At 70.0% G+C, this 17,301-nt stretch overlaps 1 long non-coding RNA gene across 1 annotated transcript; it reads right to left on the bottom strand.

Moving 5' to 3' along the window:
• Nucleotides 1–13,957: 13,957 nt before the first annotated feature.
• On the bottom strand, nucleotides 13,958–16,500 carry LOC141955061 (uncharacterized). The gene is made up of 3 exons (XR_012632338.1): nucleotides 16,370–16,500; nucleotides 15,863–15,940; nucleotides 13,958–15,428 (listed from the first exon to the last, which is right to left on the bottom strand). It is a non-coding gene; the product is annotated as an uncharacterized LOC141955061 (long non-coding RNA).
• Between the last annotated feature and the right edge of the window lie 801 nt (nucleotides 16,501–17,301).

Genomic DNA, 17,301 nt, shown 5'->3' with positions numbered 1-17,301 from the left:
AGCGGACCGGACCATCTCACCAGCCGGGGCCGGCACGTCGCCACGGCACGGCCAGCAGACCAGTACATGTCACCACCCGGGGCCGGCACGTCGCCATGGCACGGCCAGCGGAACGGAACATCTCACCACCCGGGGCCGGCACGTCGCCACGGCACGGCCAGCGGCCCGGAACATCTCACCGGCCGGGGCCGGCACGTCGCAACGGCACGGCCAGCGGCCCGGAACATCTCACCCCCCTGGCTGTCACGTCGCCACGCCACAGCCAGCGGCCCGGAACATCTCACCGCCTGGGACCGGCACGTCGCCACGGCACGGCCAGCGGCCCCGAACATCTCAGTAAACTGCGCCGGCACGTCGCCACGCCACGGCCAGCGGAAAAGAACATCTCACCAGCCGGGTCCGGCACGTCGCCACGGCACGGCCAGCGAACCGGAACATCTCACCAACTGGGGCCGGCACGTCGCCACGGCAAGGCCAGCAGACCGGAACATCTCACCACCCGGGACCGGCACGTCGCCACGGCACGGCCAGCGGACCGGAACATCCACCACCCGGGGCCGGCACGTCGCCACGGCACGGCCAGCGTCCCGGAACATCTCGCCACCCGGGGCCGGCACGTCGACACGGCACGGCCAGCGTCCCGGAACATCTCACCAACCGGGATCGGCACGTCGCCAAGGCACGGCCAGCGGACCGGAACATCTCACCACCCGGGATCGGCACGTCGCCACGGCACGGCCGGCGGATCGGAACATCTCACCACCCTGGGCCGGCATGTCGCCACGGCACGGCCGGCGGACTGGAACATCTGACCACCTGGGGCCAGCACGTCGCCATGGCACGGCCAGCGGACCGGAACATCTCACCGCCCAAGGCCGGCACGTCGCCACGGCACGGCCAGCGGCCCGGAACATCTCACAACCCTGCGCCGGCACGTCGCCACGGCACGGCCAGCGGACCGGAACATCTCACTACCCGGGACCGGCACGTCGCCACGGCACGGCCAGCGGCCCGGAACATCTCACCACCCGGGGCCGGCACGTCGCCACGGCACGGCCAGCGGACCGGAATATCTCACCAGCCGGGTCCGGCACGTCGCCACGGCACGGCCAGCGAACCGGAACATCTCACCACCTGGGGCCGACACGTCGCCACGGCACGGCCAGCGTCCCAGAACATCTCGCCACCCGAGGCCAGCACTTCGCCACGACACGGCCAGCGGCACGGAACATCTCACCACCCGGGACCGGCCCGTCTCCACGGCACGGCCAGCGGCCCGGAACATCTCAACACCTGGGACCGGCACGTCGCCACGGCACGGCCAGCGGCCTTAAACATCTCAACCCCCTGGCCCGTCACATCGCCACAGCACGGCCAGCGGCCCGGAACATCTCACCACCCGGGACCGGCACGTCGCCAAGGCACGGCCAGCGGCCCGGAACATCTCACCACCCGGGACCGGCACGTCGCCAAGGCACGGCCAGCGGCCCGGAACATCTCACCGCCCGGGACCGGCACGTCGCCACGGCACGGCCAACGGCCCGGAACATCTCACCACCCGGGACCGGCACGTCGCCACGGCAACGCCAGCGGCCCGGAACATCTCACCACCCGGGACCGGCACGTCGCAATGCCACGGCCAGCGGCCCGGAACATCTCACCCCCCTGGCCCGTCACGTCGCCACAGCACGGCCAGCGGCCCGGAACATCTCACCACCCTGCGCCGGCAGGTCGCCACGGCACGGCCAGCGGACCGGAACATCTCACTACCCGGGACCGGCACGTCGCAACGGCACGGCCAGCGGCCCGGAACATCTCACCGCCCGGGACCGGCACGTCGCCACGGCACGGCCAGTGGCCCGGAACATCTCACCACCCTGCGCCGGCAGGTCGCCACGGCACGGCCAGCGGACCGGAACATCTCACTACCCGGGACCGGCACGTCGCAACGGCACGGCCAGCGGCCCGGAACATCTCACCGCCCGGGACCGGCACTTCGCCACGGCACGGCCAGCGGCCCGGAACATCTCACCACCCTGCGCCGGCACGTCGCCACGGCACGGCCAGCGGACCAGAACATCTCACCACCCGGGGCCGGCACGTCGCCACGGCACGGCCAGCGGACCGGAACATCTCACCACCAGGGGCTGGGCGTCGCCACGGCACGGCCAGCGGACCGGACCATCTCACCAGCCGGGGCCGGCACGTCGCCACGGCACGGCCAGCAGACCAGTACATGTCACCACCCGGGGCCGGCACGTCGCCATGGCACGGCCAGCGGAACGGAACATCTCACCACCCGGGGCCGGCACGTCGCCACGGCACGGCCAGCGGCCCGGAACATCTCACCGGCCGGGGCCGGCACGTCGCAACGGCACGGCCAGCGGCCCGGAACATCTCACCCCCCTGGCTGTCACGTCGCCACGCCACAGCCAGCGGCCCGGAACATCTCACCGCCTGGGACCGGCACGTCGCCACGGCACGGCCAGCGGCCCCGAACATCTCAGTAAACTGCGCCGGCACGTCGCCACGCCACGGCCAGCGGACAAGAACATCTCACCAGCCGGGTCCGGCACGTCGCCACGGCACGGCCAGCGGCCCGGAACATCCACCACCCGGGGCCAGCACGTCGCCACGGCACGGCCAGCGTCCCGGAACATCTCGCCACCCGGGGCCGGCACGTCGACACGGCACGGCCAGCGTCCCGGAACATCTCACCACCCGGGATCGGCACGTCGCCACGGCACGGCCGGCGGATCGGAACATCTCACCACCCTGGGCCGGCATGTCGCCACGGCACGGCCGGCGGACTGGAACATCTGACCACCTGGGGCCAGCACGTCGCCATGGCACGGCCAGCGGACCGGAACATCTCACCACCCGGGGCCGGCACGTCGCCACGGCACGGCCAGCGGCCTGGAACATCTCACCGCCCAAGGCCGGCACGTCGCCACGGCACGGCCAGCGGCCCGGAACATCTCACAACCCTGCGCCGGCACGTCGCCACGGCACGGCCAGCGGACCGGAACATCTCACTACCCGGGACCGGCACGTCGCCACGGCACGGCCAGCGGCCCGGAACATCTCACCACCCGGGGCCGGCACGTCGCCACGGCACGGCCAGCGGACCGGAACATCTCACCACCCGGGGCCGGCATGTCGCCACGGCAAGGCCAGTGACCGGAACATCTCACCACCCGGGACCGGCACGTCGCCACGGCACGGCCAGCGGACTGGAACATCTCACCACCACCAGGGACCGGCACGTCGCCACGGCACGGCAAGCGGACCGGAACTACCACCACCCGGGGCCGGCACGTCGCCTCGGCATGGCCAGCAGCCCGGAATATCTCGCCACCCGAGGCCAGCACGTCGCCACGACACGGCCAGCGGCCCGGAACATCTCACCAGCCGGGACCGGCACATCGCCACGGCAGGGCCAGTGGACCGGAACATCTGACCAACCGGGGCCGGCACCTCGCCACGGCACGGCCAGCGGCCCGGTATATCTCAGCCCCCTGGGGCGACACGTTGACACGGCACGGCCAGCGGCCCGGAATATCTCACCACCCGGGGCCGGCATGTCGCCACGGCATGGCCAGCGGACCGGAACATCTCACCACCTGGGGCCGGCACGTCGCCACGGCACGGCCAGCGGCCCGGAACATCTCACCACCCTGCGCCGGCACGTCGCCACGGCACGGCCAGCGGACCAGAACATCTCACTACCCGGGACCGGCACGTCGCCACGGCACGGCCAGCGGACAAGAACATCTCACCACCCGGGGCCGGCACGTCGCCACGGCACGGCCAGCGGACCGGAACATCTCACCACCAGGGGCTGGGCGTCGCCACGGCACGGCCAGCGGACCGGACCATCTCACCAGCCGGGGCCGGCACGTCGCCACGGCACGGCCAGCAGACCAGTACATGTCACCACCCGGGGCCGGCACGTCGCCATGGCACGGCCAGCGGAACGGAACATCTCACCACCCGGGGCCGGCACGTCGCCACGGCACGGCCAGCGGCCCGGAACATCTCACCGGCCGGGGCCGGCACGTCGCAACGGCACGGCCAGCGGCCCGGAACATCTCACCCCCCTGGCTGTCACGTCGCCACGCCACAGCCAGCGGCCCGGAACATCTCACCGCCTGGGACCGGCACGTCGCCACGGCACGGCCAGCGGCCCCGAATATCTCAGTAAACTGCGCCGGCACGTCGCCACGCCACGGCCAGCGGACAAGAACATCTCACCAGCCGGGTCCGGCACGTCGCCACGGCACGGCCAGCGAACCGGAACATCTCACCACCTGGGGCCGGCACGTCGCCACGGCAAGGCCAGCAGACCGGAACATCTCACCACCCGGGACCGGCACGTCGCCACGGCACGGCCAGCGGACCGGAACATCCACCACCCGGGGCCAGCACGTCGCCACGGCACGGCCAGCGTCCCGGAACATCTCGCCACCCGGGGCCGGCACGTCGACACGGCACAGCCAGCGTCCCGGAACATCTCACCAACCGGGATCGGCACGTCGCCAAGGCACGGCCAGCGGACCGGAACATCTCACCACCCGGGATCGGCACGTCGCCACGGCACGGCCGGCGGATCGGAACATCTCACCACCCTGGGCCGGCATGTCGCCACGGCACGGCCGGCGGACTGGAACATCTGACCACCTGGGGCCAGCACGTCGCCATGGCACGGCCAGCGGACCGGAACATCTCACCACCCGGGGCCGGCACGTCGCCACGGCACGGCCAGCGGCCTGGAACATCTCACCGCCCAAGGCCGGCACGTCGCCACGGCACGGCCAGCGGCCCGGAACATCTCACAACCCTGCGCCGGCACGTCGCCACGGCACGGCCAGCGGACCGGAACATCTCACTACCCGGGACCGGCACGTCGCCACGGCACGGCCAGCGGCCCGGAACATCTCACCACCCGGGGCCGGCACGTCGCCACGGCACGGCCAGCGGACCGGAGCGTCTCACCACCCTGGGGCGACAAGTCGCCACGGTACGGCCAGCGGCCCGGAACATCTCACCACCCGGGACCGGCACGTCGCCACGGCACGGGCAGCGGCCCGGAACATCTCACCACCCTGCGCCGGCACGTCGCCACGGCACGGCCAGCGGCCTGGAACATCTCACCGCCCGGGGCCGGCACGTCGACACGGCACGGCCGGCGGCCCGGAACATCTCACCACCCTGCGCCGGCACGTCGCCACGGCACGGCCGGCGGCCCAGAACATCTCACCACCCTGCGCCGGCACGTCGCCACGGCACGGCCAGCGGACCAGAACATATCACCACCCGGGGCCGGCACGTTGCCACGGCACGGCCATCGGACCGGAAGATCTCACCACCCGGGGCCTGCACGTCGCCACGTCAAGGCCAGCGGCCCGGAATATCTCAGCCCCCTCGTGCGACACGTCGCCACGGCACGTCCAGCGGACTGGAACATCTGACCACCCGGGACCGGCACATCGCCATGGCACGGCCAGCGGCCCGGAATATCTCAGCCCCCTGGGGCGAGACGTTGACACGGCACGGCCAGCGGCCCGGAAGATCTCACCACCTGGGGCCGGCACGTCGCGACGGCACGGCCAGCGAACCGGAACATCTCACCACCCGGGGCCGGCACGTCTCCACGGCAACGCCAGTGGCCCGGAATATCTCACCACCCGGGACCGGCACGTCGCCACGGCACGGCCAGCGGCCCGGAACATCTCGCCACCCGGGGCCGGAACGTCGCCACGGCACGGCCAGCGGACCAGTACATGTCACCACCCGGGGTTGGCACGTCGCCACGGCACGGCCAGCGGACCGGAACATCTCACCACCCGGGGCCGGCACGTCGCCACGGCACGGCCAGCGGCCCGGAACATCTCACCGCCCGGGGCCGGCACGTCGCCACGGCACGGCCGGCGGATCGGCACATCTCACCACCCTGGGCCGGCATGTCGCCACGGCACGGCCGGCGGACTGGAACATCTGACCACCTGGGGCCAGCACGTCGCCATGGCACGGCCAGCGGACCGGAACATCTCACCACCCGGGGCCGGCACGTCGCCACGGCACGGCCAGCGGCCTGGAACATCTCACCGCCCAAGGCCGGCACGTCGCCACGGCACGGCCAGCGGCCCGGAACATCTCACAACCCTGCGCCGGCACGTCGCCACGGCACGGCCAGCGGACCGGAACATCTCACTACCCGGGACCGGCACGTCGCCACGGCACGGCCAGCGGCCCGGAACATCTCACCACCCGGGGCCGGCACGTCGCCACGGCACGGCCAGCGGACCGGAGCGTCTCACCACCCTGGGGCGACAAGTCGCCACGGTACGGCCAGCGGCCCGGAACATCTCACCACCCGGGACCGGCACGTCGCCACGGCACGGGCAGCGGCCCGGAACATCTCACCACCCTGCGCCGGCACGTCGCCACGGCACGGCCAGCGGCCTGGAACATCTCACCGCCCGGGGCCGGCACGTCGACACGGCACGGCCGGCGGCCCGGAACATCTCACCACCCTGCGCCGGCACGTCGCCACGGCACGGCCGGCGGCCCAGAACATCTCACCACCCTGCGCCGGCACGTCGCCACGGCACGGCCAGCGGACCAGAACATATCACCACCCGGGGCCGGCACGTTGCCACGGCACGGCCATCGGACCGGAAGATCTCACTACCCGGGGCCTGCACGTCGCCACGTCAAGGCCAGCGGCCCGGAATATCTCAGCCCCCTCGTGCGACACGTCGCCACGGCACGTCCAGCGGACTGGAACATCTGACCACCCGGGACCGGCACATCGCCATGGCACGGCCAGCGGCCCGGAATATCTCAGCCCCCTGGGGCGAGACGTTGACACGGCACGGCCAGCGGCCCGGAAGATCTTACCACCTGGGGCCGGCACGTCGCGACGGCACGGCCAGCGAACCGGAACATCTCACCACCCGGGGCCGGCACGTCTCCACGGCAACGCCAGTGGCCCGGAATATCTCACCACCCGGGACCGGCACGTCGCCACGGCACGGCCAGCGGCCCGGAACATCTCGCCACCCGGGGCCGGAACGTCGCCACGGCACGGCCAGCGGACCAGTACATGTCACCACCCGGGGTTGGCACGTCGCCACGGCACGGCCAGCGGACCGGAACATCTCACCACCCGGGGCCGGCACGTCGCCACGGCACGGCCAGCGGCCCGGAACATCTCACCGCCCGGGGCCGGCACGTCGCCACGGCACGGCCAGCGGCCCGGAACATCTCACCGCCTGGGACCGGCACGTTGCGACGGCACGGCCAGCGGCCCCGAACATATCAGTATAACTGCGCCGGCACGTCGCCACGGCACGGCCAGCGGACCGGAATATCTCACCAGCCGGGTCCGGCACGTCGCCACGGCACGGCCAGCGAACCGGAACATCTCACCACCTGGGGCCGACACGTCGCCACGTCACGGCCAGCGTCCCAGAACATCTCGCCACCCGAGGCCAGCACGTCGCCACGACATGGCCAGCGGCACGGAACATCTCACCACCCGGGACCGGCCCGTCTCCACGGCACGGCCAGCGGCCCGGAACATCTCAACACCTGGGACCGGCACGTCGCCACGGCACGGCCAGCGGCCTTAAACATCTCAACCCCCTGGCCCGTCACGTCGCCACAGCACGGCCAGCGGCCCGGAACATCTCACCACCCGGGACCGGCACGTCGCCAAGGCACGGCCAGCGGCCCGGAACATCTCACCACCCGGGACCGGCACGTCGCCACGGCACGGCCAGCGGAAAATAACATCTCACCCCCCTGGGCCGGCACGTCGCCACGTCACGGCCGGCGAACCGGAACATCTCACCACCCGGGGCCGGCATGTTGCCACGGCAAGGCCAGCGGCCCAGAACATCTCACCACCCGGGACCGGCACGTCACCACGGCATGGCCAGCCGACCGGAAAATCTCAGCACCCGGGGCCGGCACGTCGCCACGGCACGGCAAGCGGATCGGAATATCTCGCCACCCGGGGCCGGCACGTCGCCACGGCACGGCCAGCGGCCCGGAACATCTCACCGCCCGGGACCGGTACGTCGCCACGGCACGGCCAGCGGACCGGAACATCTCACTACCCGGAACCGGCACGTCGCCTCGGCACGGCCAGCGGCCCGGAACATCTCACCACCCGCGGCAGGCACGTCGCCACGGCACGGCCGGCGAAACGGAACATCTCAACACCCGGGGCCGGCACGTCGCCACGGCACGGCCAGCGAACCGGAACATCTCACCACCCTGGCCCGTCATGTCGCCACGGCACGGCCAGCGGCCCGGAACATCTCACCACCCGGGACCGGCACGTCGCCACGGCACGGCCAGCGGCCCGGAACATCTCACCACCCGGGGCCGGCACGTCGCCACGTCAACGCCAGCGGCCCGGAACATCTCACCACCGGGGCCGGCACGTCGCCACGGCAGGGCCAGAGGACCGGAACATCTCACCAGCCGGGGCCGGCACGTCGCCACGGCAGGGCCAGAGGACCGGAACATCTCACCAGCCGGGGCCGGCACGTCGCCACGGCACGGCCAGCGGACCGGAACATGTCACCACCCGGGGCCGAAACTTCGCCACGGCACGGCCAGCGGACCGGAACATCTCAGCACCCGGGGCCGGCACGTCGCCATGGCACGGCCAGCGGCCCGTAACATCTCACCGTCCGGGACCGGCACGTCGCCACGGCACGGCCAGCGGCCCGGAACATCTCACAATCCTGCGCCGGCACGTCGCCACGGCACGGCCAGCGGACCGGAACATCTCACCCCCCTGGGCCAGCACGTCGCCACGGCATGGCCAGCGGACAGGAACATCTCACCACCCGAGGCCGGCACGACGCCACGGCACGGCCAGCGGCCCGGAACATCTCACCACCCGGGGCCGGTACGTCGCCACGGCACGGCAAGCAGACCGGAACATCTCACCACCCGGGGCCGGCACGACGCCACGGCACGGCCAGCGGCCCGGAACATCTCACCACCCGGGACCGGCACGTCGCCACGGCACGGCCAGCGTCCCGGAACATCTCAACACCCTCGTTGGCACATCGCCATGGCACGGCCAGCGGACCGGAACATCTCACCCCCCTGGGCCGGCACGTCGCCACGGCACGGCCAGCGGACAGGAACATCTCACCCCCCTGGGCCGGCACGTCACCACGGCACGGCCAGCGGCCCCGAACATCTCACCACCCGGGACCGGCACGTCGCCACGGCACGGCCAGCGGCCCGGAATATCTCACCAGCCGCGACCGGCACGTCGCCACGGCACGGCCAGCGGACCGGAACATCTCACCCCCCTGGGCCGGCACGTCGCCACAGCACGGCCAGCGGACCGGAACATCTCAGCACCCGGGGCCGGCACGTCGCCACGGCACGGCCAGCGGACCGGAGCATCTCACCACCCCAGGCCGGCACGTCGCCACGGCACGGCCAGTGGCGCGGAACATCTCACCACCCGGGGCCGGCACGTCGCCACCGCACGGCCAGCAGACCGGAACATTTCAGCCCCCTGCGGCGACACATCGCCACGACACGGCCAGCGGACCGGAACATCCCACCTCCCGGGGCCAGCACGTCGCCACGGCACGGCCAGCGGCCCGGAACTTCTCACCACCCGGGGCCGGCACGTCGCCACGGCACGGCCAGCGGACCGGAACATCTCACCACCCGGGGCCGGCACGTCGCCACGGCACGGCCAGCGGACCGGAACATCTCACCAGCCGGGGCCGGCACGTCGCCACGGCACGGCCAGCGGACCGGAACATCTCACCCCCCGGGGCCGGCACGTCGCCACGGCACGGCCAGCGGACCGGAACATCTCACCACCCGGGGCCGGCACGTCGCCACGGCATGGCCAGCAGACCGGAATATCTCACCACCCGGGGCCGGCACGTCGCCACGGCACGGCCAGCGGACCGGAACATCTCACCACCCGGGGCCACCACATCCCCATGATACGGCCGCCAGCCCTGGTCACCTTCCCCCCCCCCCCCCAAGCCACTGTGTACCAATGACAGGTCCACCACCCCAGGCTACCACGTCCCCGGCCATATCCCTACAGCCTGGCTACAGAGCCGTGACGGCTTCACCACCACCCTGGGGCAGCAGCACCCTATGGATGGGGACAACACCCCCAGGTGACCCTGGCTGGAGGCCCCAAGGCGGTCCCTGTCCCTGTCCCCAACCCCAGTAGAGGGAGGGGGTGCAGCGCAGCCCCCCAAGCCGGCTCTGAGCCAGCTCTGTCCACCTGGGGACAGACAACTGATGGCAAATCTGCAAAGGGCCACATTTGTGATAGCAGGAGGGGGACAAGGGACACAGCTTGGAGGTGACAGCAGTGGCTGCAGTGGCAGCGGGGACTGCAGTGGCTGCGGCTGCGGCGGCGGCTCTGCTCGACGCCAGCCGCTTTTGTTCCTCTGCAAAGGTTGAGCAAACAGCAGCTCTCACAGAATCGATGCGCAGCCGAGCCCCCGGCTGTTTGCTCTGGCAGTGTGACGTGGGGAGGTGAGTGGGCGATGCCGGGGGGCCCTGATCGATGCTGCAGGGCACAGGTTCAGCCTGGGGGGTGGATGTTCCCCCCCTCCCTGCCTGCTGCTCACTGGGGAGCTCATTAAGGGGATTTGGGAAAGGGTGAGCGCAGCCAGGCCAGGCCAGGGGCTTTTGTAGGGCTCAGCGCTGCTCTGTGCCTCAGTTTCCCATCCCAACACTGTGGCAGGGCGGGACCTGCTCTGCAGCTGCGCCACAGATGCTGCCCGTAGGACCACGCATCGCTGGGGGGGACATGGTGTCTTGGGGACACTGTGCCCGGGTGGCACCCTGGCACCTGCTGCCCAGCCCCTGCTGAGCAACAGTAATTAGGACTCAGAGCCTGAAATAACTAACAAACCCGATGTTGGCCCACACGGACGAGCTTAGGGAGGGAGCTGGTGTTGGCAAGCTGTCCCTGATGATTTTGGGTGCTGTCCTGCAAAATCATGCCGTGTCCTCAGGGTGGGGCCCAGGAGGGGCTGTGGGAGGGAGACACCCAGCTGTGGGCAGTGAGGGCAGGGCTGGGCCCTCAGCCCCTGGCCGGGGTGGGCAGGACCCCCCAGGGCAATGGGAGCCTGGGCTGCACAGGCTGGGGCATTGCTGGGAAGGCGGCCAGGTCCGCTGAGCTCCCACCTGGGGCTTCCCCTGCTGGTTCCCACTGCCTTGATGGCATCCACCCATCATTCCATCCATCCATCCTTCCATCCATCCATCCATCCATCCATCCATCCATCCATCCTTCCATCCATCCTTCCATCCATCCATCCATCCATCCATCCATCCTTCCATCCATCCATCCATCCATCCTTCCATCCATCCATCCATCCATCCATCCATTCCTGCATCCAGTAGCCCCCCCCGGCAGGACCCGGTGGCCCCTCCTGTGCAGGCTGTGCCCCGCTCTCAAGGGAGGACACCAGCCCCTCCAGCCACACAGCCTCCAGCCCCGCGTCCCCTCCATCCCTGAGACAGGGCACCACGGCCGCCTCGCCAGGAGGCAGATCATTAAAAGGAGGCATTCCCAAGGAGTTTTCCAGGCTGTTTGTGCCCGGGGAGAGGTGGCGCCAGCACAGGTCAGCGCGGCCCCATGGACCCATCCTGAGGTGGAGATGGTCCCGGCAGGAGCCAACACCTGCCTCTTGGTGCCAGGCTGGGGAGAAAAGGGGTCAAACCCTCCAGGGCTGGAGGTGCCTCTGGCCAGGGCTGGGCTGGGAGGTGTCCGGTGCCCCGCTTGCTGTGATGAGTGTGTCAGGGCTCAGCGGGGTGGCAGGGACGTGCCACTCAACACCCAGCCCAGGAGATGAGGGACACCTGGGGACAGGGCTGCAGGACAGAGGCAAGGGCGAGGCGGGTCCCAGCACCCGCCACGACAGGGGCAGATGGTGCTCCTGGTTGGCTGCCTGCCCACTGGCTGGTTGGCTGGCTGGCTCTTTGGGTAGCTGGCTGGTGGCCAGATGGCTAGCTGGCTGGTTGGACGCATGGATAGCTCATTGGCCAGTCGGCCAGTTGCCTGCCTGGCTAGCCACATAGCTAGATGGCTAGTTGGATGCTTGGGCAGCTCCTCGGCCAGTTGCCTGCCTGGCTAGCTGCACAGCTAGATGGCTGGTTGGCTGGCTGGCAGGTAGATGACTGGTCAGCTGCTTGGCTGACTGGCTGGCCAACCAGCTGGCTGGCTGGTTGGTAGAAGGCTAGGTGGTGGGTTGACTGACTGGCTGGCTGGTTGGTTGGCTAGCTGGCCAGCTGTCTGGTTGATTGCCTGGCTGGCTTGTTAGCTAGATGGCTGGCTGGCTGGCCAGTTGACCAACAGGCTGTTTGGCTAGCTGGTTGATTGGCTGGCCAGTTGACCAGTTGGCTGGTGGAGGGCCAGTTGACCCAGGGGGGTTGCTGGCTGGCCAGCAGCAGGCTGATTGGCTAGCTGGCCAGCTGGGTTAGACCTGGCCTCGGGGACAGGGACATGCCAGCACCCCCAGCCCAACGGCAGGCACCATCCCTTGCCCAGTGAGGGGAGCCCAGCTGCAGGCAGGGGGACAAGGTGGAGGCGGCACATCCCCCCCGTCCCTGTCCCCATCACGCTGCCTCTCATTACGGACACGGCAGGGCCGCCACCCTCCCGCAGTGCAGCAATTAAGGGCTGCCAACACGGCTACTTAATTACAGCTGGGCTGATGGGGTGGGCTGGTGAGTGATGGGAAGTGGCTGCTCGCCTGGCAGCCGGGTCCAGCCATGGGGCCACTGGACAGAGGGGACAGGCTCGGGGACGTGGGGTGGGGATTAGCGGGCACTTGGGCTGCTGGGACCTGCGGGGCTGTCCCCAGGGCGCCCCACGGCTGGCAGGGATGGCGTGTGACACAGCTGGGGGATGCGCAGTGACACTGGGTGACAACCCACGGGATGTGCAGGGGGTGGCACTGGGGTGTACCCTGTGCAGTGACAGTGTGTGACACCCCAGGCCATGCCGTGACAATAACACCCGGTGACACCCCGTGGGCCACGCGGCGACAGCGACACCCCGTGGGCCATGCAGTGACACAGCGCTGTGTGACATCCCGTGCACCAGGCACTGATGGTGACTCTGTGTGACAACCCACGGGAGCTGCAGTGACACTGTGTGGCACCCAGCGGCCCCGCGGTGACAATGACACCCTGTGCACTGCGCGGTGACAGTGACACCGTGTGACACCCCAGGGAGCAACAGTGACACTGTGTGATACCGCAGGGCTGTGCAGCAGCACCAGGTGACACGAATGGGACTGTGCAGCCATGATGACACGGTGTGACACCCCAGGGGCCGTGCAGTGACAGTGACACCGTGCCACACCCCAGGGACCGTGCAGGGACAGGAACACCTGTGACACCAGGGGCCATGCAGGTCCCTGCTGGGGGTCCCTCCCTCGTGGGTATTGGGGCCCCCACCCAGCCCATACCTGGGGACAATCCCCACTGCGGATGTCACCCTGTGCCTGCGGAGGGAGGACCTGCCAGGTCCAGGACACCTGCACCCCCCCACCTGCCCGGTGGGTGCCCCGTGATGGGTGCTGGGGAGGGGGTGCACCAGGAAAGGGGTGCTCTGGGGAGGGGGTGCCCAGGAGAAGGTGTACACTGAGGAGGGGGTGCTCCAGGGAAGGGGTGCACAGGAAAAGGGGTGCACTGGAGAAGAGGGTGCTCTGGGGTGGGGGGGTGCTCCGGGAAGGGGGTGCACCAGAAAAGGGGTGCTCCAGGGAGGGGGTGCACTGGGGAGAGGGTGCACCAGGAGGGAGTGCTCTGTGGAAGGGGGGCTCCAGGAAGGGGGTGCACCGGTGAAGGGGTTATTCTGGGGAGGGGGGGCACCAGGAAAGGGGGGCTCTGAGGAAGGGTGTGCTTCAAGGAAGGAGGTGCTCTGGGAAGGGGGTGCTGCAGGGTCGGGGTGCAGCAGGACAGGGTGCTCCAGGAGTGGGGTGCTCCATGGAAGGGGTGTTCCAGGGAGGGGCTTCACTGGGGAAGGGATGCCCTAGGGAAGGGGTGCTCCAGGAACGGGGTGCGCAGGAGAAAGGGTGCGCTGGGGAGGGGATGCACAGGAGAGGAGCAGCCGTCTGTCACGAGCCCCCAGCAGCCGCAGCGGAATTGATCCGGCCGCCAATTTGCAGCAGTTAAATATTTGGGTTGCGCGCGGCCGGGCCGGCTCCTGCTCAAACAGCCCTCGGTGAGAGGAGACGGATGGGCCACGGCGAGCCGCTGCTCCAGACACGGCCCGATCGATGGCGGGAGGCGCAGCGAGAAGGGGCGGCCTCAGCACATGGGGCTGGGGGGATGCAGCGGCGATAGGGGATGCGGCACAGAGCCCTCGGGCCTCCGCTGGCACCCGCGGGCCACTTGGAGCCCATGTGGCGGCAGCATCCGTGTCACAAGTGCAGGGGTCTCAGCCAGGGGGTCCCTGCTGGGGCCGGACAGGCGCTGCCCTTCAGGCCCCCTCCACGGCCATCGATTGAGCTATCGAGGCCACCCAGCAGCCTGCGGAGCAGAGCCATCAGGCACCGGCCGGGTACAGCTGCGGGCTGAGCCAGGTGGCCACCGGCATGGACACAGCGGGTCCTGCCAGCGGGTCCCCAAGGGGGGTTGGCTGGGGACTGCCCGGGAGCGGGACCCAGGCAGGTCTGCAGGTGCCATGGCCAGGTACCAGGGGGCACCCACGGGAGGCACTTGGTGGCCAAGCACCAGGCTGAGGAGCCTTTCCCGGGTGGGTGCCAACACCCAGGCACGCAGCCCACCCATGGGCTCACCCCCAGCTCAGCCCAGGACACTGGGCACCCCCAAACCAGGCACCCCAAGGCCACACCGGCCCCACGGCCAGAGCTGTGGGGAGCCCTGCGCCTCGCCACCCCCCTGAAATCACTCACCCCCCGGGCCCTGCTAAACTCGTTAGTGGCCGGCAAACGTCAGCAGGGCAGGAGCAAAGCGCCAAACGTGATTACAGCGCCCGTCTCACTTTCTCCTTCCCCCCCCCGGCCTCATCGCAGCCCCATTTATCGCGGTGGCGAGCCAGGAGGGAGGAAGGCAATCAGCGCTTATCTCGGGCTGAGGCTGTCCTGCTCCAGCCCTGATTTATGGCTGGCTGCGAGGGGCTCCCGGCACCACCACCGCAATTAAGGGAGCATTAAAAAGCAGGGGAGGGAACCGGCAGAGGGCCGACACTCTGGCCTCCAGCCTCAGCTGGGACTCGGTCCCAAAAAACCTGCTATTTCTGTCCCTCTGGTACATACCTCTGCAGGCAGGCAGCTTGCTGGGAGAATTACGGCAGGGGTAAAAGTGCACTTGGAAGAGTTACTCTAGAAACCACATCCAAACGGGGTTTGAAAACACTTGTGCTGTCACAGGGCCTGTACAGATATAAGATCCACAGTTCAAGGTATAAATATTTAACAAGCTTGGGTTTGAACTGTACACAAGTGTAGAGAGTCCAGCCTGTTCCTGCAGATGTTACAGGCAGGAGCCAGAACCAGTTTTTCCCCAAATACACCATTTGTTGGTGTATTTGGTCTGTGCCAACTAAATCAAGCAGGGGGGAAAGCTGAAACATGAGCCACAGAGGCTAGTCAGGCTGGAAAACTCCAGTTATTCCTGCTGTGAGGAACGGTGCCCTGGGAGATGTAACCCAGAGCCATGAGGAAGTGGCTTTTAAAGACTGAGGTGCCCAAATTTTCCCTGTATCTTGACTCCTTCGGTTTCTGGGCACAGCACAAGTCAGTCGCCTCAAGCCACCCACCCAGCGTGCCACGGGCCAAAAGGCATCCTCCAGCGCCATGCTACACACCCAGTCCTGCTCCTTGCTCCCATCCTTGACTCTGACGGGGCCTGGCACACTGACAGACTGGTGTTTGGCTTGAGGGGGCTGCAATGAGAAAAAAAAATAATCATAAAATACATCGCTAGCCTGGTGGGGAAAAACCCGCGAGCACAACTGCCACCATGCCCCAGCCCCCGGGCCCTTTGGCTGGTACCGGCTGTGCTGACAGTCCCTGCCGGGCTGGGCCCTGGCTGAGTAACGGCGCTTTCCTGGCGGTCCCGAGCCCAGGCCCGGCCGTGGCCACCCCGCGGCCTCCCCAAACCCGGCGGGTCCCCGTAGCTCCTGCCCAGGGCCTGGGACACGGTCAGGCCGGGCGGGTCAGGCCGGGCCACGCCGGGCGGCGGACCAGGGCCGGGCGGCGGACCAGGGCCGGGCAGGCCCCGGAGGGACCCCCCGCACCGGGCCGGGCCTGGCCGCCGCCCGCGGGGTGCGAGGGCCGGAGCGGGTCCCCTCACGGGGCCCTCACCCACTCACCCGCCGACCGGCTTCAGCGCGGCGCAGGGTCCCGCGCGCCTATTGGCTGGTGGGAAGACGGGTCCCTCTCCCAGCCAACCGGCGCCGCCCTCCTTGGGCTCGCCCCGCCCCCTCGGGCAGGAAGCGGGTGGAGGCGCCGACACCGCGGTCCTGCAGGGGAACGGGCGACGGGGGAGACGGGCCGCGGCTCTCCGGCGCGGCGGGTGGCCCCGCGCGGCTGCCGCGGTGCGGCCGAGCCCTCCGGCCCCCGGAGCCCCGCCCCGGGGCGCCCCCAGAGCCCGACGGGAACTGTAGTCCCGGCCGCGGCGCGGCCCGGCCCCCGCCTGCCCGCGCAGACTACCGGTCCCGGCATGCCCCGCGGCCCGCCGCCCAATCGCGGCGCGCTTTGGTGCGGGGGCGCGGCAGGCGCCGAGGCCCCGTTTCAAGATGGCGGACGACAGTGAGACAGCAGTGAGGCGGCCACCGGCGAGGCCTCCGCGGCCGCCGGCGGAGGAGAACGACCACGAGCACTGCAGCGACTGCGAGAACGAGGCGGAGCGCGGCTCCAGCCGGGGGTGAGCGGCGGCCGGGGCGGCCCGTCGCGGCGGCGGCCGGGCCCATTGAGGAGGGCAGCGGCCGGGAAGTGAGCGGTGCCCCGCCCCGCGTGCGCGCTGATTGGCCGGCAGGCGGCGCCCCGCGCGACGATTGGTCGAGCCGGCCGTCAGTCTGCCGGGGGGCGGTCCGCTGGCTGCCTTTCTCGGCAGTTGTGGGAGCGTGTCCTGGAGCGGAGCGGGGTCGGGCCCGTCCGTGGCGCGGATGGGGAGCGGCCTCCGCGGTGTGTGCGGGGCCGCCAGAAAGGGGCCGCCAGGGCCTTTCCCCCCCCCCCGAAATGAGCCCGATCCGCAGCTTTTATTGTCCCCGTGTTACGCTGTGTCTCCCCGCGTTCCCCCCGT

The sequence above is a fragment of the Athene noctua genome, unplaced genomic scaffold (genome assembly GCF_965140245.1).
Source record: "Athene noctua unplaced genomic scaffold, bAthNoc1.hap1.1 HAP1_HAP1_scaffold_121, whole genome shotgun sequence".
Lineage (NCBI taxonomy): Eukaryota > Metazoa > Chordata > Aves > Strigiformes > Strigidae > Athene > Athene noctua.
This window is presented reverse-complemented; position numbering and strand designations above follow the sequence as displayed.